Below are 24,693 nucleotides of genomic sequence, written 5' to 3'. Positions count from 1 at the left end.
AACTAATGCACCCAGTTTGTTAAATGACCCACTTGAGATTCTCTCCACCATTTTTTGCATTAGACCCTTTCAAATTAAAATTGCAATGGACAAAGTTAAATAGGCAAGAAAGGCTTTATTCAAGACTATTGAAATAAGGGAAGAGAGACTGAACTTAAGTCCATTAAAACAAACAGTAGGGAATTTTTTAAGTCCTGGGGTGAGTGAGTAGAGGAAATTAGGAGGGAGGTTCATCTGTGGGTTATGTCCATCATGATGGGTTATTCTGAGTTTGTGAATGTTTTTCTCTGTAATTAGGTCATCTGTGTTTACTGACTGGTCTCCATTATAGTTAGGCTCCTACTCTGCCACAGGGACTAGAAAAGAGGGTTGCTGTCCCTTCAATGTTTATATTTTCAACAAATAGTTCTTAGTTCCTCAAGAAATTCCTGGATTATAAACCTGACAAAAGGCTGTGGGAAGATTTATATATATTTCAAAGGAGCAGAGTAAGAATTTATAATTTCAAGTTTTCTAACGTAAATGTTCTAAGAAAAGGGAGGTCAGGGGGCTACAGTTGGAAGAAACCAATCTGAAGTTTAGTCAAGCTGAGGGGAACATCACAACCATTTTAGTCAACCCCTTTGTTATGGAACAGGCTGACCTCTAGCCTGGAAGGCATCGGTTCCCCAACATTGATTTGCCTATGTGCTATTGCAATCTGGTGTCCCTAGCAGTCACTGCTACGGAATGGGATGCATCCCATAGTACTGGACTAAGAAATTCTAGTCATTTCACAGAGGCCAAGCAAACACAATCAGAAGGCAAGAAATAACCCTGTACTATCCCGCCATTGTGGGCTTCCGCAAATCGTGCCTTAAACTGGATCTCATTAAATCTACATCCCATTTCCCACCTCAAGTCACTCAGATCCCAGCAATTACCCAGTAAGTGCTTTCCAAAGAGCAAATATAGGATTCATTTCCTTGTAACTTCTCCATCTGTTTCTTTGTTTTAAAATAGCACAGCTTTAAAATTGGTGCCACCATTGAAAACAGGTAATGTTCTGTTTTCATTCTATTTCCTCTGCCAGGAGGTGCGTAAGCTTAGAGAGAAAATCCCCCTCTGCCTAAAGCTCCAGGAAAGTAAGTGCTGGTGTGAAAGCATCCATGGGGACACAGGAATTACCATATAGCTGCCCTGTACAAAACACCAGTGGGGTGCACCCACCGGAGATGCACATTATCATGATCACAGTCACAGACTTGAGTAATAGCCCATGCTAGAATGGCGATGAGCTGTCTTGAGATGCCTAGCAATTTTCCAGGCCTCTCCTAAAGGGTTTTAGGTGAAATCTCAATGTTTCTTACTGAACCTTGGGGGAACATCAGTTGTTTACAATTCAGAGTAGCTATACAGACAATTTCTTCTTTTCTTAGGTTAAGAAAACAAATAAATTAAGTAGAATGACTTATCTTTCCTGGATGTATCATTTATGGAATTATAAAGATAAAAGGTTTAATGCTATGATCCTGACCTCTGTGATTACAGGGGAGAAGAAGATGGAGTAACAGATAGACTTATTAGACTTCTAGACATTTGGGAATTCCTTCCTATTTTACAAATACCTTCATTACAGTTGCTGGCTTCCTATCAGGATAAATGCATTCAAACTTTGCTTTGAATGGCAAAAGCTGGTTTTCCACCTTTTGGGTTGATACAGTTTTGCTATTTCCAAGTGTGTTGTAAACAGAAGAGAAAGAAAAGGGTAGAAGAGGTTAGGGCCTTGGCAACAGCTCCCTCCCAAGTGTTGTATGCAGGTTGAGAACACCAGTGCTAAGGGACACGTACTCCCACCCCCACCCCCATCCCCACCCCCAAATCCTTACCAGGTGACTTACATATTTTTCTCTTTTCCTGCCCAAGTCAACTGGGACCTCCAAATGACCCTTAATTCCTCTTTTACATTTTCACATGCTTTTCACATTAAATGATTTTGAAGATACAGGACTGAATGATTGGAAGCATGCATAGCCCTTCACTAATACGACTAAATTTTCTAATCATGGTGAAGTACATTGCCTCAAATCCAGATGGTGATTTTGTTCTTGCACAGGCTTGTAGGTCTAAAGGTACAACATGTATGACAATAATATTCACTCAACAAAAATTCATTGACCATATCTGATATGCTAGGTGCTCAAGACACAACCATGAGAAGAGAGAGTGCCCCCTCCCCACCCCACCTCACAGGGCTTCCAGTCTTCCTAGGATAACAAGTAATTAAAATGAAAGTAATAAAGTTCTAAGATCTTCTGGTGACAGCACATAGCCCAGTCTTGGTTGAATGGAGTTAAATATATATAAAGGGCATGGACAATTTACCAAAGTGACATTTAATCTGAAAACTAAATAGGAGCTAGCCAGATAATGTAATGTGGGAAAGGGATCACAATAAAGGGAATAGGGTATGAAGGTCTAGACTCCAGAAGCAAGAGAAAGCCTGGCTTCTGGAAGAAATGAAAGTATTTCACTGTGACTAGAGAAGTGAAGGAAAGAGTGACAAAAACAGAGACAGGAAAAAAAGAGATAAATAAGGTAAAAGAGGTAAATACAGTGTAGTTTCTAAATAATTGTGTAAATCTTCTCAAAGTGTTTGGAAAATATTCTCAGGCAATAGCCACTGATAGATAAAAGTAATATGCAGTAAGGCTGCTCACCAGGACACAGTGTTACCAAAGAAAATGCCTCTTTCTCAGCATTGATGGATTCTGATCAAAGATAGACCCACACATGATCCTCATTATGTTTTCTCTCACTGCTATACTGCCAAGTATCCATTCCAGAGGGAAAAATAAATTGGAACATTTCAAGATGTTATGAATCAGAAAGTTAAGACAGAAACTAGGTAGATAAAGCAGAAATGGCACCCATAGGCTATGCTCTCCAGTACAGAGCTGGCCTCTGTATAGTCTATCCTTTGCCAAAAAACTTAGCTTGCCCTCACTCAGAGCCACTTCTGGAACTTGCCACATCTTTTTACAAGTTAGATGTCTCCCTCCCCCCTGAAAGCACTCAACACTTGGGTATAAGGCTTGGCCAGGAGAACAGAGACTGGATTTCACCCCCTAACATAGGGGAACTCCTGTGTTCCCCCCAGCCTTGAACCTGAATGACCTTAGGCAGAAGACCTGCACACAACACACACACAGTTTGTCCTTTGTTTTGACTTTATCTGTTACATGACATGAAATAACACTAATTATATGTTAATGTGGAAAAAATAATTGTTCTCTAAAGAAGTAAAGAACTGTTAGCTAATGAAACCATGGATAATTCACTTTACACAAATTAATGCAATCATCTCGTCTCTCCCTGGTTGGGAATTGTGTCACAGAGGGAGCAAGAGCTTGAATTAGAGATGAAGGAAAGGTGGATTATTCCAAAGTGTGGTGGCTTTAAGAGAGAGGGACAGAGAGAGGAAGGAAATCTAGTAGAATTATATGAAGTGTTTTATTGCAAGGTAGCATGCGAGTCCTGGGAAAAGAAAGATTAAACAGTGGTTAAAGAGTACTGAATGGAAAATGTGAAGAAGCCAAATACAAATTTCACTGTGTTAAATATTTTCCTCGGCTGATGCTGCCTCTGGCAGCCATGGTCCTTTCTCTGCAGAAAGCAGCCCTGAGAGTAGTACCATGAATCCTACAGCTCAGGGACCTTGTGGCTTGTATTGATTTCCTTTTTCCTTCTAACTGACCTGGAGACCTCATCACCATGTCTAGTATTATTTCCGGTGGGGGGGCGGTGCTTGGAATTCCAAACAAATTTATAAGTCTTTGTGTCAAATTGGAGTTACCTCAAGTAGAAATCAGGGAACATTCTTTTCTTAAAAGTGACTTCACTCTGGTATATCTTCCCATTACATTTCAGGAGATTAGACAAAGCAAGAGTAAAAATCATGAGATGGAAAAGTTGTCTGGGATCACAGCTTGTGTAATGCAGGTTTCTTGGTCACCAAATAAACTCAATTTTGTAGATTCAAGTGTGTGCTGATTAATGTCAGGGAATCACAAGGCACAGACGCAGAGTTGATTACTTCCTACATGATTTCACTTTCATAATAGTGTTGGAAGACTTCTTTGAAATTTACATTTTGGTAAAAACAAACAAACTAACTAATTAAAGCCAATGATGCTCTGAGTTTCCAGTGAAATTCAAGTTGACTGAGCTCCAACGGGTGATACACCATGAAGTAGTGTGTGCACCAGATGCGAACAGTATGGCACCTCATTTAATCTTCACAATAACTCTTTAGACATTATATTTTCAGTAGTCAAATGTAGAAACTGAAGGACAAATCCAAGGTCATTCAGTTAGTAGGTAGTGGATATGAACTCTGTTTTACGTAGCTTCATAAGCTTTGCTTTTTCTGATATGCCATTTTGCTTGCGTGCTTTCCCAGTAATTCCTAAATGTTCACATATGCCAGTTGTGGTTTGCATCCACTTAATTCTCACAACACAACTCCAGGGAACATATGGTCATTTACATTTTATAAATTAAAAAACTGAGATTCAGTAATGGTAAGTATATTCTCAAGGTCACGCAAGGGGTATGTGATAGATCACATGGAGAGTTTAAAACTAAATATTTTAGATCCAACTTTGGTTCTTTTCCTACTCCCTCTCGTCTTCCTTTCTCAAGATGTTTTGTTCTAAACTCATCAAAGCTCATGCCACTTAAAGTAGAATTGGCTCTCCGTCACTTTTAAAACTTACCTGTCTTTTGACCTGTCCCTCAAAACCATGCTCTCTCTACACTGGTTGAAAAATAATCTTATATATTAATTCAAGCCAGGATATTGGTGGCAGATTAGTGGTTTCCCGTATTATAGGTAATCCTTGCATGTTTCCTAAGAGACAGCAAAAGACAGAGTTTCAACCCACTGGAATGACCCTTACCTATTGGAATACTAGATACTGAGGTACAGATGGAAAGGAAGATGTACATCTGAGCAACAACTATTACCACACCTCTAAAATCATATGATAAGTGATAAACCCAGGACATGCATAGATAGTATGGTGGAAGATTCCTGTGGTGTATGCTCATATGCTTACATCGGTAATAAATTTGTAATTACAGAGAAAACAGATCTAGAACATTCTTTGCTTCTAAATGTCTTCTCTTTATCATAAGAGGGTGGAGACTTTCTGTATTACAGTCAGGAAGATCTCACAGGTGATAATCTCAGAGAAAAGATAGAAAAAAATGTTGAGCAGGGTGGTAGTCCTCAATTATGGTGTTTTTCTCTTTTGTGTAATTGAGAACCTAACACCAAAGACTATTAATAAAAGGTATAATGATTTCCCTATTAAATTAAAAGACTATAGACAATCATCATTAAATATTGAAAGAAAAACAACAACAACAACAACAACAACCCACTACATTTCTTTGGCAGGACAATACCTACTCGATTTTTTAGTTTGCCTTTCTAATAAAGTTAATGACATTCTCTTCTTTTCTACTAGCTTAATAAAATATTGACTTATAAAACAGGATAGGGAGGTGATATGGCTTCAAGCTTAGCTGAGATGTAGTCTCAAATGATTTTCTCAAGTTCTGCTTCCTCTGGGTCTTCCCTCTCTGCTCTTCAGTGTGTGAGCTTTATTCCTAGGTTTACTATATGGCATGGCTAAGATAATGACCAGAAGCTTCAGGCTGTAAGCTACCAGCTTACGAACACCAACTGGAAAAGAGTGCAGCTTTCCTTAGAAACTCAGGTGAAATTCCTTACCTTTACACTGATTTGCTTGGCTTTTGATGCATGCCTATTTCTGAACCAATCTTGTGGCTAATGGAATTCTGATGCCCTGATGGCCAAGACTGGGTCAATACTGCTGAGGGTGGTGTCAATCTGAGTAGAACCAAAGGGACTGAGGAAGGAAGAAAGTACACAGATGAAAAGAAAAAATAGGCTACCACAAGGTAATAATAAAAGGTACAGTACAAGGAATATAGTCAATGGATTTATAATAGCATTGGGTGGTGACAGATGGTACCTCCACTTGTGGTGATCATAGTATAATGTATAGAGTTGTTCAATCACTGTGTTGTATACCTGAAACTAATATAATATTGTGTATAAATTATACTTTAAAAATCTATTTATAAATAATACCAAAAGGAAAAAAAACCCACAAAGACATAGGTGTTGATTGAAATGCGATAAGTTATCTTTTATAGTGTGCAGAGAATTATGGATAGACCAATAAAGCAAGGAACACCTTTTTCTTTGAAGTACCTTTTTCTTTGAAGTTCAGATTCTGTTGAACCCAAGGTTGGCTGGAGAGTATGTCGACTAAGCAATCTTTAATTAGTAATGTAGTCACAGCATAGCCGCGAGTAGAAAGGAATTAGCTGAGTGACATTCCCCAGGTTTGTGTGACCCCTGTGGTTCTTACCTCAGAGCCCATAATACCAGAAAGAAGCATGTTTCCAGAGAAAATTTTAAAACAGGAAAAAGATTATTCAACATATGGAACTCATCCAATAAGGTAAATCATTTCTGAAACCCAGAATATTCCCCCTATTCACTCCTAAGTGGTCAGCTCCTTCTTTTTCAGCTGTAATCTGTGCTAATCACCTATCTTGAAAAAGCAAGGGACTAGAGGACCGGCCAGCCTGACTGATGCACTGGTCATTAACATTGACTTTCAGCTGTGAAGGAGAGAGAAAATGGGAATTGCAGTCATATTGTAGACAAGAACAAGCTTACAAGGAACACTGTGGAGAGTTAAATCCAAGAGGCAAGTAGAGGGCAGTGACCAGGTCTGAAGCAGTGGCTCACCAGCAAAGGACAGACAAGAGAGGCAAGGGCAGATTCGGGCAGAAGATCCTGATCCAGTCCCTGAGCCCATGGAGCCTGGGGAGAGAAATCCTCTTAGTGAGATCTGATCACCCTATGCTGACCAGCTTTGAAGAGCACTGGTTCAATCGCCTTCTCCAGGAAGCCCTACAAACCTGATAGGAACATGGAAACACCAGAGTCCTTGACTGTAGTGTCACCCACACTGTAGGTGGTCATAAAAGACCCAAAAGCAAAATTACAGTATTATAAACATAAGAAGAACACATACTGGGTAAACAAAAACAAATAAAATAAAACAAATCCCACAAAAACATATATGTCTTACACTGTTTTGCTAACCACAGGAAGAAAATGGATTGCATTTTGAAATAATGAGTGACATTTCTCATCTTTTAGACACTCTAAATATTTTGGAAATACCACATAATGTGCAGTGGGTTGTGTGCAGTGACAGAACTTTGTCATCTTACTCTCTGATGTACTATAAAGTCATTTCCAAAAACCTGGCAGAAGAAACCTCAGGTACCATCAAGAGATACTTTGCTTTGTTTCCCAAGTCTTTCTCTCCTTCTGGGGGCACCACCTGTAAATCCATATATTACTGCCCAAATAAGAGAAATATAAATAACTCAATCCTCCAGGAACAGAGCCAAAAATAAGCCAAGAATAGAAAACCAAAATAATTTTTACAAGGGCATTTGAGCCAAATAAAGAGGAGTGGATGTATCACCAATAAGGAGAAAGCAGCATCAATATCTTGGTTTTAAAAGAAAAAATTGAGAAATCATTAGGCATTTTACAAAGTGCAATAAACCCTGCTAGTGCTAGCAAAAGCTGGTTTTCAAGGTGCTCAAAGAGATTCGGCAAGCTTTCTCTAAAATATATACAAGAGATGTCTGAAGAGATGATAATCAGATAAAAGCAGCATCAAGAGGGAGAAAATGGTACACATGGAGAGAGCACAAAAAATTAAACTCCAAAGGATTTTAACATAGCGTGAGAAAGAACCTAGTTCTCTAAATCACCGAACAATATAACTCCCCTGGGAGAAATAACCTGTGAATAAACTTGAACTTTACAAAATGTGTTTATTTTTAAAGGTCTTTGTAATTAAAGGTATATCTTTGGTTGAACCATAAATATAAATTTCATGGGCACTTTATTCTTTTTTGGGTTTTTTTTCTGTTATTCTTAAATAGATTATTTCCTTAGAAATTCCAAATTAAGAACCCTAAATTTGTATTCTCTGAGGCAGAAATACCTGACTGATGCAGGACCTGACTGTAGGTGGACCTTACTCTTTACCTGGGTATTATCTGGTCCTCAGCTAGGGAGAAACCATAGCTCCCATTTAGTTCATTACTCTTCCTGCTGATTACTCATTCTGCTATAGTCTCTCTATAGATAGAGGGAGAGGGGAACTAGAGAATTCTCATGGGATAATTGAGTGGGCCGAAGTTATCAGACTCTGTAGATATGAGATTACCCACACTGTTTGCTACTCAGTTGAAAACCCATGCTAAGAAGTCATCAGCAAATGGGTAACTCAAACTCTATCACTATCTAGAGGTATCAGTCCTGATATCTACAAATTCCCTTTCCAAATGGATTTTCTCTCCTTTGCCAAAGGCCGATGGTATGAGTGTGAACAAAAGAGTAAGCAGATCAAGGGAAGAAGTATAGGGTAAAGAATGTATCACTGTCCTAGAAACTTCTTTCTGTGACCCAGAGGTGTAGATCTTCTCAGCCCTTTGTCAACGGAGACACTTGAGGTTCCCACTGCTTAGTGGTGTGGAAGGTGGGCAGATTGGTAAGTGTGGAGATGTGCTGTTTTACAAGGTAAATACACCAGGAACATAAGCGCCGTGCCCTGGAATTCATTCCTCTTCTGCTTCTAAGGGAGTTTTGAAAACCCAGTCACTCCACATTTCTTATTTTACAAAAAAGGACTATTTACCTCCCATCTACCTCAAAGGTGTCTTCTCAGAAGTAGCCCAAAATCTCCCATTTGCCTTTCTCAAATTAAATGTGATTAAAAACACTAAGTCTAAAACTTTTTCTTCTTTTAAAAAATGTTTTGCTATGTTATTAAAAAACAGGGTAATAGCTAGTCCTAAATCAAACTCAATTATTAAAGGATAAACAAGTTTCACTTCTAAATATATGAATAAAGTTGAGCATCTTTAAATATTAAAATCTGACATTTAATTTGCAATCCTATATGGTAAAGCATTTCATGATATCTTTGTGTTCTTTAGCTGTTTATTAATGTGAGTTGTAGAAATACACTGTAAGTAGCATATTGAAACTTATTTACTGGTTTAGGATAATAGCATTGCTCAATCATGAACAACATTTTCTAGACCTAGTGAAAAGTGAATGATGACTACCAAGACAAATTATGTTCTGTGGTGAACAGAATGAAGTTACAGGGTTATAAACCCACACACACACACACACACACACACACACGCATGCCCGCGCGCACACACACACACACACACACACACACACACACAATTTGTCTTCAAATGAAATTCGCCACTTTTCTCCCCCATCATAACTTCAATCCTAGCTATTAAACTTTTAAAGGTTAAAATGTACATATATACCTTATGAAGAGCTTGTGATATATTAGCTTCTAGAGAATATTTGCTATTTTAATTTTATTTATTTATTTATTTTTATTTTACTTTTTTTTTTTAAAGTAGGCTCCACACCCAGCATGGAGCCCAATGCTGGGCTTGAACTCACAACCCTGAGATAAAGACCTGATCTGGGATCAAGAGTCAAACGCTTAACCAACTGAACCACCTAGGCACTCCAAATATTTGCTATTTTTAACTCACATATTTTCTAAACAAAAATAATCTCATTCCTCTTTAAAAATTAGAACTTATTTAGGGGCGCCCAGGTGGCTCAGTCAATTAAGCAAACGACTTTGGCTTAGGTCATGATCTCATGGTTTGTGAGTTCAAGCCCCACTTCCAGCTCTAGGCTGACAGCTCAGAGCCTGGAGCCTGCTTTGGATTTTGTGTCTCCCTCTCTCTCTGCCCCTCCCCTGCTCATGCACTGTTTCTGTCTCAAAAATAAATGAACATTTCTAAAAAATGACTTATTTAGTCTACCCACACTGCTATGACCAAAAGGAGGGTACTTGGCATTTTAACAAACTCTTGATCTCAGAGTACAATATGAAAATAAAAAGGAACACGTAATGTTGATGCTCAGTTTCCCTCAAAGTTTCTTTTTTGGTACTTGTTTTCTATATCTGCAAAATCAATTTATACAGTTAACACTGACAAAACATGCTCTCAAAAATCAAATTATACCCTGCTAGTGTCTGTGGTAGAATTTTAATCCTTAAATAAGAGAAGCTTAATAAATAAATACATTAAAAAAATTATTGATGCAATTGGGCTTCTCTGCTGAGGGACAGTTTGAGACTCAGTGAACAACTAATTGTGTTAGATTTTAGTTGTAAGTCCTAAAAAAGAGAAAGATGAAGCACAGTCATTAATTTTTAATATCCTAATTTATAATCAAAGTTGTGTAGACAAAGCTTCTTTTAAACGAGTTGGAACAGTGACACACATAGAACACAGTGTAAATCGTGCTTCAATCTTGGTTTCCTGAAAGGCTTCTAAAAGAATGGAATTTGCTGCAATCATAATGAATATTTGTATTTTGTATCATCTAGACTGGAACGAAATGGGTGGATAACTATTGACACTTTCATTTCATATAGTTTATCATTTGCAATATATTTTGTTGTTGTTGTTGAGCAAAGTGTAGACTTTGAAATATGGAATTCTATTTTATGCTTTAGCACTAACTTTGTGCAAGGTCAAAATGGATTTATCACTGATGGGAGACATCTCAAACTCTATAGACCACTGGGACAAAGAAAAATAACTTTTAAAACAACTCAGCCAACTATGATATGCTCATAAATGGGATCTGGCTAATGTCTGGCAATTCTTTCTCAGTATTGATTGAGTTTTATTCTTTAAAAGACCAGAGTTATGGGATGCCTGAGTGGCTCAGTTGGTTGATCATCTGACTCTTAATTTTGACTCAGGTTATGATCCCAGGGTCATGGGATTGAACCCTGCCTTGGACTCCACACTGAGCGTGGAGCCTGCTCAATATTCTCTATATATCTCTCACTTCCTCCCTCTGCCCCTCTCCCCTACTTGTGCTCTCTCTCTCTCTCTCTCTCTCAAAAAAACTTAAAAAAAAAAAAAGACCAGAGTTATATTCAATAATAGTCAACACAACTATTATGATCCACATTTTAAGTTCCAGGTGATTATCTCAAATCACATTATCAGCTGGGAAATGAAAAGATAAGAAGCTTTTCTATGAGTGCTGGAACATTTCTACCAAAAAAGGAATATTTATGGTGCATTTTCTCATAAAGTAAATCTGGCTTAAAAAAGAGTTAACACAGTAGTAGTTTCTGTCTGTCTGTCTGTTTGTCTCTCTCTCTTCCCCTTTTTGACATTTAGTTCATGATTTTCTATTGGTATTTTAATGACACTCCACAGATCAATGATCCAGCACTGATAGATGTGCCATGTCCCAGACTCTACCCAGGCTGGGTTAGAGTCCTCCATAATCCTATCGATGATATAGACAATCTCCATCAGAGCGGCCCCCTAAACTTCCCTGATGTCACGGTAAGCCAGACATACAGGATACTGCAACAAGCAAGCAAGGAAAACCTCATGCTGTGAGATCAATGAGGATTTTGCCCTACTTTTAGGAATGCCTTATCAGAACTGAGAGTAGTACAAGGAAACTAAACTTAGGAAGCCAGTAGGGTGCGATGCAGAAAGTGAAGAGCAAAATCCAGTTTTTAAGGACGCACTCTACAAAACAAACCACTGCTACTCTCCTTGCTACAACTCTGAGCTACTCCTTAACTATTATGCTATTTTTGAATTTAAAACATTTGACAGGGACACCTGGGTGGCTCAGTCAGTTAAGTTTCGGACTTCGGCTCAAGTCATGATCTCAAGGCTCATGAGCTTGAGCCCCACATCCGGCTCTCTGCTGTCAGCACAGAGCCTACTTTGGATTCTCTTCCCGTCTCTCTCTCTCTCTCTCTGCCCCTCCTCTGCTTGCTCTCTCTCTCTCAAAAATAAACATTTAAAAAAATAAAACATTTTACTGTCAAAAATCAAGTAAATTTTCATGATAAATAGAGATTCTCGGATATTCTACTACCTTTTCCTGTTAAATTGTGTGTGTGTGTTTTAATTTCTGTTTTAGAAGTTTATCTACTACCCAAGTAAGGCCTTAATAAATAAGCAAGCAATAAAGGTTTACCACAAATAGGGGCGCCTGGGTGGCTAAGTCGGTTAAGCATCCAACTTCACTCAGGTCATGATCTCGCGGTTCATGAGTTCCAGTCCCGTGTCGGGCTCTGTGCTGACAACTCAGAGACGGGAGCCTGCTTTGGATTATGTGTCTCCCTATCTCTCTCTGCCCCTCCCCCCCCTTATCTCTCTCACAAATAAATCAACATTAAAAAAAATTTAAAGGTTTACCACAAATGATTGTTAGACATGACTAGATTTGTAAGGGTTTTGATAGAAAATGTGGTGCTTTTGATTTCATCATCTCTATCAGAGAGCCCTCTATTCTTATTGTACTTCTTTGAAAAGTTGTTACACTATTAAAACAAATTTTGAGATAGGGCAATTAAGTTAAAATTTCCAAGTACCACATGATTTTAAAGAACATGCCTGTAACAGACCTCCATGAGCTCAAATATTTTGAGCTCTCAAAAGTTTGCGTCTTCTGCAGACTAAATCGAGACGTCCTAGAATAAACATAATACTGTGGGATCGTAGGGGTAAGGAATTCAGTAGATTGCAACCATATAAAGAGGTGTCTGAAGGTTCAGCTCAAATTCTATTAAATAATTGAAAGAGAAGAAAGGAAGTCTCAATTTGAATCTAAGTTGCATATGTTTCTTGATCTTTCAATTTTTCCTCTTTCAAGCTTTCATGATTCTTTTTTGGTTTGTTTTGTTTCATTGATCCCTTTGGGTAAAGCTTATGTTCTCCTCAGAATAATACCTTTAGAAAAATAAAATAAAATATATAGGGTTTATAACAAATATATATATATATACATATATATAATATATAATGTATTTGTTATATATTATAACAAAAATTGTGCATCTAATAATATATATAATGTCATATATATGTATATATGATTCATGGCAAAAGGCCACATACATATTCCACTTTCAGTGAGATAAAATTCTCAGTTCCCAATAAAAACTTCCAAAGGACTTATCAGCAGCAAGGTCACCTCTAGAAGCAGGGGCAGATAAAACACCTATTGCACAGCTTCCCTTAGCAGCTGACAATGTCAGCCCAAAGTCAGGCATTGCTGGAACTGAGAAACTCAGTGTTTGATGTGACACAACCCTTTTATACTAGTGGCTTTCACTACACTTTTGGGAGAATGTAAACAACCTGTATCCTTAATGGAAAACATTTACAGACATCTGTGTCCTTCTTGATTCTAAAATCAAACTCAGGCTTAGCAAGATGACACCTTATTTTTAAAATATCAATATCCGAGACCAAGGGTCTGTAAACAATATCTCCATCTTTAGCATCCTTGAAAGGCCATTTCTCACAAGTGTGCATCACAGATGTTGTTCTGATCTTCAAGGAAAGAATTCTTTGTCAGAGATAGAGAGCCCATTATGGTTTATCTTTAAGGCTCCCCATCGCACAGCTGGGGGAAAAGCCTGACTTCCGTGAGGATACTGCCAGAAATCTAATCTTTCCCTCCACAGTAATATGGCCAGGCCAGGCCAAGGGCTGCCCAGCTCTGTGACATTTCCCAGTTTCACTTGTGGTTAGGTAGAGTCTCCAGCATAAGCGAAAGGGGTGAGTGAGATTTCCTGGCGGTTTCCCTCAAACATTTGCCCTTCGCATTGTCTGAAACCCAAATGTATCGGTGACTCTATTCTGACTATATTGCAACAAATACTCTAGAAGATGGTGAAAAAACTAAATGGAAGGAAATTGTTCCCTGAATGATTGGGTGGTTCCTGGTCACCTGTTGATACCCCCATCCCACTCCAGCTACATGACAGGAAGATAAAACTCATAGCTTATTGGAACCACCAAATATGGAGGCCTTTCTGTTAAAACAGTTCAGCCCATTCTTATCAATATACCTCCAGTGTATATAATACCTCATCTCCACACACCATTCTGGGCCATATATTGGACTTTTACTTGTATAGTGGGCAAAGCTGATTCAGTTCTATTGCCAGAACAGCAAATAGCACGCAGGAAAACCACTTATCCAGCACCACTTAAGACGGGGCAAGACCTTAAAATATGGGACAGCCTTACACTCACACAATGACTGCAACACTAATTCTGTGTGTAATATTTATTAATGTTAGTTGAAAAGAGAATTCCTCAGTATAGAATACAAAGTTTTAAAGTGTTTCATGTACTAACTTTGATTTAAAATTCCAGTCAGCTAATCTAGAAAGATGAAACTACACACTGAGTAGTCCTTAATATTCATTTATACAATTTAAACACTTAAATCTTGGAGATCTAATATATCTAAAGTATGGAAATATTCCTAATTTACATACAATCTGGCCATCTATCCTATATTGGAACTTGCTCTACAATATACCACCTCAGGCGATTATAATAACGATAAATACTATATATTTCTGCTACTACTACCATTACTGTCCCTATCACTACTTCTTTTTGTTGTTGTTGTTAAAATTTTTTTTAACGTTTATTTATTTTTGAGACAGAGAGAGACAGAGCGTGAACAGAGGAGGGGCAGAGAGAGAGGGAGACACAGAATCTGAAACAGGCTCCAGGCTCTGAGCTGTCAGCGCAGAGCCTGACGCGGGGCTCGAACTCATGAGCCCTGAGATCATGACCTGAGCCGAAGTCGGACCTTCAACCGACCGAGCCACCCAGGCGCCCCACTATCACTACTTCTAACATTACTTCTAATGAGCACTATGTACCTGGATTCTGAACTATCACATTTACTATGCTAATAATTTAATCATATCATTAAATTTCTCTAATGATAGGAACTAAATATCTCCAAAGGCAAATAATTCTATCATTGTATAATCTTACTGTTGAAGACTCTTGATTAAGACTTCAAAATCAAGCTATAAATAAAAAATTTTAAGTTTATTTATTTTGAGAGAGAGAGTGCCAGTGGGGGGAGGGGCAGAGAGGGAGGGAGAAAATCCAAAGCAGTCTCCATGCTGTCAGCACAGAGCCAGTTGTGGGGCTTGATCCCACGACTGCAAGATCATGACCTGAGCCTAGATCATGAGTCAGATGCTTAACCAACTGAGCCACCCAGGTGCCCCAAGCTATAAATAAAATTTAAGATCAATCCTTCAGAATGTACCCTGATATAGAATATGGGAGAAATGTTACTTTATTTGAAAATAAAGGATATTTATTCTTTCTTTCTTGATATTCATTCTTTCTCGATCCACAGCTCATTTATTTGGGTTTAGTGTCCACTATTTGTTCTTGAAGCCATTTTAAAGCTAAACCCGCATGCTGATAGAACATATTAATGTAAAATAATATGACAGTCCGGGACTCTGCAGACTTATTTCCAGGAAAACTCCCATATTGAAAGCACATAAACTTTCACATGGCACAAAATCAATCATAACACTCAAAAAAATCACTATTGCAACAAATACCTTAAGATTAAAAGCTCTTACCTGTTTTTATGGTTGTCAAGGAAACCTTTCTCTGATTTTCTAATGAAATACATTTCCTGAAAGATAAACAGAATAAACACCAAAGTGTGAAATAAAATCCAACAAAATGTGGCTTTTAAAAAATTCATAAAAATTTAACTTAATTTTTTAATGTTTACTTAATTATTTTGAGAGAGAGAAAAAAAAAAAAAACACATGAGCTGGGGAGAGCCAGAGAGAGAGAGGACAGAGAGAATCCCAAGCAGGCTCCACACTGTCAGTGCAGAGCCCAACATGGGTGCTCAAATTCACAAACCATGAGATCATGACCTGAGCTGAAATCAAGAGTCAGAGGCTTAACTGACTGAGCCACCCAGGTGCCCCTAAAGAACTTAATTTTTAAATTTTAAGCTCTCATATAAAGCATTGAAAAAAATCATTAATAACTTTGAAAGTGGAATTCTGAATCTCATGACACTCTCTAAGTAAAGCGAGTGGAATTTTAAAACCTAAAAAATTAAATTTTCAACCACAATTATTTATACTGTTTTAAGCACTAAGATAGAATACAAAAAATTGGACATAATTGTGCTTTTAACTATTTTAAACTATAATAGAGCAGATAAAACTTACAACTAGAAAATTAAAATAATATTACAGAAAGGTTTATTTATTTTATTTTATTTTATTTTATTTTATTTTATTTTTTGGATATATTTTAAAAAGATGATTTGTGTAGTTAGTATGGATAAATGTTGGTAAGATTTAAGTGCAATTATGCATAGTTATGCAGATTCAAATTAGTAAAATAATTTTTCTCAATATATTAATTTAAAGATGGACAAAATACCATAAAGTATCACTCTGTATAGATGCTCAGAAATGAAGAAATAAATTCATGTTTTGCAAGGAAGCCTTGGGCTGAAGTTAATCATCTTGGGCTTAAATTCTGAGAGGCTGAGCAGGAACCAATTCTTTATTGTTTTTATCTGCACCTCCAGGTGCTGGGCATACGGTCTGAAAAATTATAGGTTCTCAATACATTTTGGTAAATGAATCCATCTCAACTCAACCATTAAAAAACAGCTATTATAGAAGTTTCTTCACATCCTGGCTTCAAGTTCCCGTCTGTGAATTATTGATGTTGTACTAAATGATGCCTACCAAGCTTATCAATCTGTTATTCTTACCAATCTATGATTGTCACTCAGTTACTTAAACCAGAAACCTTAGTCTTATTCCTTTGCTCTCAACGACCTTAGCCCAATCCATGACCCAGATAGGTAGACTCTTCTACCTAAATATCACTGGAATCCATCCACTTTCTCCAGTGCCATACTAATCTAAGCTTCCATTCTCTCATTTCTGAATAATAAAATGCCCTATTATCTCTCACTCTTCCACTCTTGAGAAGAAGTCAGAGTGATATGTTAAAATAAAAATTCAATCATGCATCACTCATATTTAAACAACTCTTTGTTGGTTTCTCACTGACCTTAGGTTAAGGATCCAAGACCTAAACATCTAAGAAGCCTATCATAATCTGTCTCCTTTCTCTAGCTCTTGCCTCTTTTCTTCTGACTCTTCCTTTTAAATTCTTGATGCTCTGACACATTGTATTTTCTCCATGCATTCCATGTACCATATCTCCTTCCTCTCCCACAAATCTTTCACAGATACTGTTTCTTCTGCCTGAAACTCTCCTGCCTTCCCTTAGGTCTTAGACTTACAAACTCTTAATCATCTTTTAGATCTCATCTTTTGACAGTCAAACTAGATTAGGTCTCCCTAATATTTATTTATATTCAACATTATATTCCATTTTGGCAGGGATCATTGTACTCCTACACATTCTGAACATTTTCCTCACAATGTTATAAAATGTATAGAGTCAGAAACCATATCTATCTTGTTGACCACTGAATCCTAAGATTACAGAATCAGGTCCTATTATTTAGTAATTCCTTAGGTTTCTATTGGTTAGTTGGACTCCATGTCTTCTAAATTAGTGTTTTCTCTACAGTTATTGAATAAGGTCACCAATAGGCCACCAATAAAGTCAAAGAGAAAAAAATCACTTAGCATGCCTCACTGGTTTCTTATCCATTTCCATTCTTCTTCTTCTATACTAACCAAACCCAGAATTAGTACAGGGCAGTAATGTGTACCTAATTCATAGTTGATTATCTCCAGGCCTTGCTTCTAAGAGTGGTCATTAAGTTCTGGTTACTAAGACATTCCTCAGAGAATTCCCCTTCCCAAATTAATTCTCATGAGGAAAAGCCTGCTTTATTTTGCCTTTTGCACTTCCCAGTTTTCTAAGCTGAATAAGAAAGTAATGCATGGAAGTAAAGCTGCCATCTTACCAGGATGAAAACTACATAGTAATTATGATAGAACAGGAAGACTGGATGAGCCTAGTTTGTTGCTAAATCTCCTCCAGGCATGGCAGCATCCCTGAGCCACTACTGTCTTCTAGATTTCCTGTTATAAGAGAATAAGCTCCTTATTTACTCTAGAAGCTTAAACTTGCATCTGAACACATTTCTAACCCATTCAGGCAACCTACTTTGAAGAGATTATTGAGCGTGTAAAAGGCAACAAACATATTACAACTTTTCAGTATTTGAACCCAGCTCTGCCTCTTTCCATTTGTGAGACCTCATTAGCTTCAGTGCACTTACCTGTTAAATGAGAATAATGATATCATCTTGCAAGGTGAGTATGAGTATTAAGAGCAAATAAATGTAAAGATTTTAGTTCATGGTCTGATATAGTAGTTGTTCAATAAAACAAGAAATTTTACCACCTTTTGAGAAAAAAAAATGTATACAGCATTTGTAGCCAAACAGATTCTACCAATTACTTACTCTAAAAGTCCATCAGACTTTTTGGAGACTCAGTGTCCTAGTTGTAAAATGAGGAGAATATTATCTACCCTAGACAGATCTATGAGGATTAAAGACAAAACATTTAAAGTAATAGACATTTAGTGAATGGAAGTTACCATTTAATAGAAATAGAAATGCACAATAATATATGCTCATATTAGACTATAGCAACTAGATTAAGATATTCAAATCTACACAGCACATTTTCCATAACAAATTTTAAAAAATTGATACTATATTTTGTTTTCCTCTATAGCATTAATTCTCACATGGAGATTAGAGACGTGGCCACAAGCCCCTTTGCAAATTTCAAGAACTCTATGGAATTTAGCTACAGAAAGATGCATATATGCAGAAACTCTTACATTCAACTTTAGGGAATTATGTATTCTCTTAAATTCTGTGGGTCTCAAGACTGTATTACACTCCCTAATCAACAGTTCATGGAGTTCCAAGGGGCCATCCTGATATGGTAATTTTGTATTTAAAGATGTCCTATGCAATAAACACTAAGACATATGTCTTATATACCTTTAATAAGCTATATAGTTTCTTTATCTGCATATCTACTCTAATGCATAGTAATCACATTGTTTGAGAAGGAGCCCTTTCAGCAAATTTGTATTTCAAAGTTTGTGTTGTACAGACTTATGCTTAGAAGTGTTAAGTTTCATTTAAACTTTGTTAAAGGAAAGGGGAAAAGAACAGAAGACATGTAGACAACAAGGGAAACTAAAATCAATAAGCTACAATGCAGCTATCTACAATGTGATTCAATGTTCCACTCAGAAAAGGACAAATAAAACTCTGAGTGATAACTCCTCAAGAAAGAATTATATTTCTGCCAAAATATTGCTGAGATTACACAGGGGACTGCCAGTAGTTTTAGTTTATAAAGAATCTAGTGTTATTTTGTGGTTAGGGTACAAGGTAGCGCTGGAGAAAAATGTTATTTCAGATTCTGCAAGTCACGGGATTTCACTATGATCTTGACCAAGTTCTACAACCTTTGCTTTTTTTCCTCCCTCCCACCCCTCCCAAAAAAGAGAAATGTTTTTAATCTTCTCTCTCCTGACCTAATACTTAATGGACAATAAATGTTTGCTGTATCTTATATATACTAAGCATTCCTTAGCTTTCAAAAACCAGTTGTTTTGCATCAATTCACTAGAGTAGTAAAGTCCTGGGAAGGAGGCAAGATTCAAGTGGGTCATTTGGTTTAATTCAATAGGCTTGTCCCTCTAGGTGGTGTTATCTAGCCCTGCACAACTATGACAGTCTCCCTGGGCTGTCTTTCCATCTTCTCTTTATCTTTGCCTTATGGATGATGTTTATAATGACTTACACTGTCATCAGAACTAAGAAAAGATAGATGGCTTCTTTGTTACAGTCCTTTGTGTCTCAGCCTTTCCTACCTTTTTGGATGTATTTTTGCATTCACTCAATGTGTAAGAATCACTCAGCTAGTTTCTTTCTTTGGCAATAGCAGTATTTAATAAAGGATATAAATACCTGTAAGGAAAAGCAAACCTATCCTTTTGGGATTCAAGCTTTCTAGGAAAGCAGAAGAAGAGACTTTGTTCAATCATGAGTTAAAAATGAGTTGAGAGACATAAAAGACAGAAAGGAAATTTCTCCTATGTATACTGGTAAAGATACTAGAACAAACTTAATAGGAACTCATAAGAAAAAAAATAGAAGAAAACTCTCCTAAGTTGAAGAAAGACCTGAATTTTAAAAATATAAATTATTTTTATAAAACCCAACTCTCAGTTATACAATGGAGATCACAATGAAAGTTGAAAAATGCAAAATGTCATGTTATGTGAAAAAAACAAAGTGAATAAAAGTGTATAGAGTTCCATTGTGTAAGAAAGGTGATGGGGAGACACACACACATATGCATGCATACATATACATATTTGTTATATACACAAATATATTATACACACACGCACTTAATTTTATTTTTTTACTGGAAGAATAGGTGTGCCTGGATGGCTCAGTCAGTTAAGCATCCATCTCTTGATTTTGGCCCAGGTCACGATCTCACAGTTCATGGCTTCTAGCCCTGCATCGGGCTCTGTGCTGACAGCTCAGAGCCTGGAGCTGCTTTGGATTCTGTCTCCCTCGCTCTCTGCCCCTCCCCCATTCACATTCTGTCTCTCAGAAATAAATAACTGTTTAAAAAATTAAAAAAGTAATAATAAATAAAAATGAAAGGATAATAATCTTTTTTTTGTAATGTTTACCTATTGGAGGAAGAAGCAAATAATATCAACAAGGAGAGAAATTATCTTATTTTGTTGATTTAACTTAACACCACTTAACATTGTTTAAGAAATCAAATATCTTTTTAAATACCTAAGAATAAAATGGAAATTAAAACAGATAAACCTAATTGTCTAACCACTTGGTGGCCTAACTACACGGAGATGAACAATCCCAAAATGACTCTTTGTAGTTCATACACTAGACTATGTATCCCTAGTAGGATATAAGCAAAAGACAAAAATAATTGAGAAAAAAATTTGAGCTTTTCTTCCATGGTCATATTTTTGTGGCTAGTGTTTTTATTGTTATTCTGAGATTGTTGTGTGTGTATTTTGGGGTAAATCAAGTGAATAATTATATTGTCACAAATTTTTGGCATTGGATAAAGAAGATAGATGAGATTGTTACTAAAATTGATGAGATTAAAGAAAAGCCTTCTGGTCCTGAATTTGAATAGAAAGTGTCACTATAAACTGAAAATGATATTTTAAAATTTTCTTGATTTATGGGGTGCCTGGGTGGCCTAGTCGGTTAAGTTTCCGACTTTGGCTCAGGTCATGATCTCACAGTTTGTGAGTTCGAGCCCCTTGTAGGGCTCTGTGCTGATGACTTGGAGTTTGGAGCCTGGAGCCTGCCTCAGATTCTGTGTCTCCCTCTTTCTCTGTCCCTTCCCCACTTGTACTCTGTCTCCCTCTCTCTCAAAAATAAATAAGCATTAAAAAGTTTTCTTGATTTATTCAAATTTTATTTTAAATTTATTAAAAATGTTTAATAGTTTTATTCAGCTACAATTGAAATACAAAGAACTTCACATATTTAATGCATACAATTTGGTGAGTATGAATATACAAACACCCATGATACCATCACACAATCAAGCTACTTGATGTATCCAATACCTCCCAAAATCTCTCTGTGTCATTTTGGTTTTTGTTGTTCTTTGTTTTGTGGTAAGACTCCTTAATGCAATTTGCCCTATTGGTACAAAGTTTCAGAATGCTAGCTGAATAAATTCTAGAGATCTCTTGTGCAACATAGAGCCTATAGTTAATGATACGGTATTGTGCACTTCAAAAGATTATTTTCTTTTAATGATGCAAACCTATTTCCTAGATCTGTTTACCATAAAGGCCTAGAAGACGTAATTGGTATAGTAGCAATGGGATGCTAACATATCTTTAAATGACCATTTCTCATTAAAAGAAACCAGGGATCCTTTGAGAAATGACTGATACTAAGACTCATGCAGAAGTACTTATAATAAGCCTGCAATATCTCACCATGCTACATATCAATGATGCTATCCACCACTACTAGGGTCATGTCAAAAAGACACAGGAGCCAACGTGAAGCGATTCCTGCTAGCCATATAAAGGATAATTGAGCATCAATTAGAAAATGAATGCAATCCATTAAAAATATAAATATGCTTAAATCTATGGGTTCTTGATAGCTCACACACACATGCACACAAACTCACACTTGTCACTTTTGAAGGATGCTAAGATACCAAGTATGTAACTGCCTTTGATGCTCTACCTCACACTCTCATGAACACACCTCTGCGTGAAGCTTCAAGTGCACTGGAAGGACAATCCCCTGTGGGTTTATGTCTCACATTATGTTGAGAGCCACTTTCTCAAGCTTGCAATGTGTTGTTGCTTTCTGCCTCTTGTTCATGCATAGCTCAGAAACTTGAGGGAGTTAACATCCCTTAGGACAGCCTTCCACCAAAGGGTGATTAGAATTAATGGACAAATGCTAAGTCCTTTCTTCTGTTTTTCTGACACCAATTCTGAGAAGTGGTCTATATTTTCCAGTTGTCCTCAACAATGACCTTGATAGGGTGCCTTGCCTGTCTGTTCTTATATAATCTACCGTCTTATATAATCTGGACCTAAAGAATAATCAAATAGTTGATAAAGGAAGTTTCTCTTTATAGAACTATTCCAACTAATAAAGAAATGGGTAATAGAATTTGAATACTACAGTTTTACCAGTACTAATGATTAACGGATTTTAGAACAAGCCCTGATGGCTGAGAGCACAACAAAAGGAGAAACAAGAAAATGTTAAAATGATATCTGATGGAAACATACACCACCACAGTAAAGAGATCTCGTCAAACAAAGAGCTCAATCTGACCAGGAGCTCTGGATCTAATTACCAAACTGCAGAAAATATAAGGGACAGAGGAATATATTTAAGTGACACTGTGACACCACAGAAGTGCAATCACTAAAACCCCAAATGTGGGAAACTCTATAGAACTAATGACCTATTTTACCTAATAAATATTTGTAAGAAAAAAGTTAGAAATTAATAGCTCAAAAGAGACTTAGTAGACATATTAAGTCCATATATGCTCTTACTTAGATGCTAATATACTTTAAAAAAAACTATGAAACAAGTGCATGTGGTTATCTATTTAATGATATTGAACAATTATTTATCTTTGACATAATAATGATATCATATTACATTTAATAAAGAGTTATCTTTTAGAAATAGACATTAAAGTATTTACAGATGATTTGATTGGATTTGCTTCAAAATAATCAGGTATGCAAGTGGATGATATGGGATGATAATCAGGTATAGGAGTGGATAAATAAAATAAGATTATTCATGTATTGATAAGTGTTGAAGCTCAGCGGAAGGTAATTCAAATTTGTCATATCTATCTCTATACTTTTCTATACATTCATAAATTTCCATACTAAGCATTAAAAACTGCATGAATACATGTGTGAATGTATATGTATACAGATTCATATCAATACTTGATGAAATATAAGGAGAAATTTTTATGATACAAACACATTAAACTTCATATATTTTCTTAGGTTTTAACTGATTAAGTAGACAAGTAACTATTGATAGACTAGTAATATAATTATGAATACTATGAATAATGAAATTGACCTAATAGCTAACATTGCCACATAAAAACCATATATTCTTTCCTAACAAAACCATGGTAGTTACAATAATTAACCATACAATAGGTCATAAAGGTAACCTTAATTTCAAAAGTAAAATATGTACAAAGCACATCCTATAATCACAAAACAATAAAGTTTAAATGTATTGTAAATGGTTGCATAAAAAATTTAAAACACTATTCCAAATTATTCTTGGATCAATCTATTATAGATCATTTAGATGTCACTAATGGAAATTTCATAAAAAAGAGATAGTATGGACTCTGGCCAAAGCAATGTTCAGGATAGAATCTATGGCTTTAAATTAATAGATTTTTAAAGAAGAAAAAACTAATTATGTGAATTTAGGCTTTCTTTTCCTCATTTTGTGAATAATAGGATATATCCTTAATTTAAAAATTCACTAGGCAATCTTACATATGAATAAAGGTTAAATCAGAATCTTAAAATTAGATTTAGCAGAACAATATAATGAAAATTATACATCAAGAAATTAATGCTAATTTAAATTTGAGAAATTTATTAGCATAATTTATTATAGAAATAGGCAAGTGAGAATCATGAGACCAATGATATAATTTCAGTAAAGGCTAAAATGTCACTTTGTAAAATTGAATATCTCAAAATCAATTCAGTAATTTTATAATCCAGTGATACTCCCATAATAGAATTTATAAAAATATTCTTTCAAGAAGATAGACAAAACCAGGTTTTAATGGTGAAGCATTTTAGATACTTACTAAGATTACAAATCATACAAAGATGCTCTCAGTTATATCTTTTGAATATTTACAAATTTTATATGTAGTTTAAAAAGACAAAATGTTGTATTATCTTAGTGTTTAAGATTATGCAATAGATTTTTTTTTTTTAAAAAGCAGAAGAGAACATCCTCATGACTTTTTTTTTTAATGTTTATTTATTTTTGAGAGAGAGAGACATAGACAGAGACAAAGCACGAGCAGGGGAGGAGCA

General features: G+C 36.2%; 1 long non-coding RNA gene across 2 annotated transcripts in view; it reads left to right on the top strand.

The window, feature by feature from the left end:
* LOC123585590 overlaps positions 1 to 24,693 on the top strand; it is a 203,085-nt gene that overhangs the window by 155,712 nt on the left and 22,680 nt on the right. For both annotated transcript variants that reach the window (XR_006706300.1, XR_006706301.1), the window contains exon 4: positions 18,169 to 18,326. This is a non-coding gene — a long non-coding RNA (uncharacterized LOC123585590). The remainder of the gene's footprint in view (positions 1 to 18,168; positions 18,327 to 24,693) is intronic.

This window comes from Leopardus geoffroyi, chromosome C3 (assembly GCF_018350155.1).
Source record: "Leopardus geoffroyi isolate Oge1 chromosome C3, O.geoffroyi_Oge1_pat1.0, whole genome shotgun sequence".
NCBI lineage: Eukaryota > Metazoa > Chordata > Mammalia > Carnivora > Felidae > Leopardus > Leopardus geoffroyi.
This window is presented reverse-complemented; position numbering and strand designations above follow the sequence as displayed.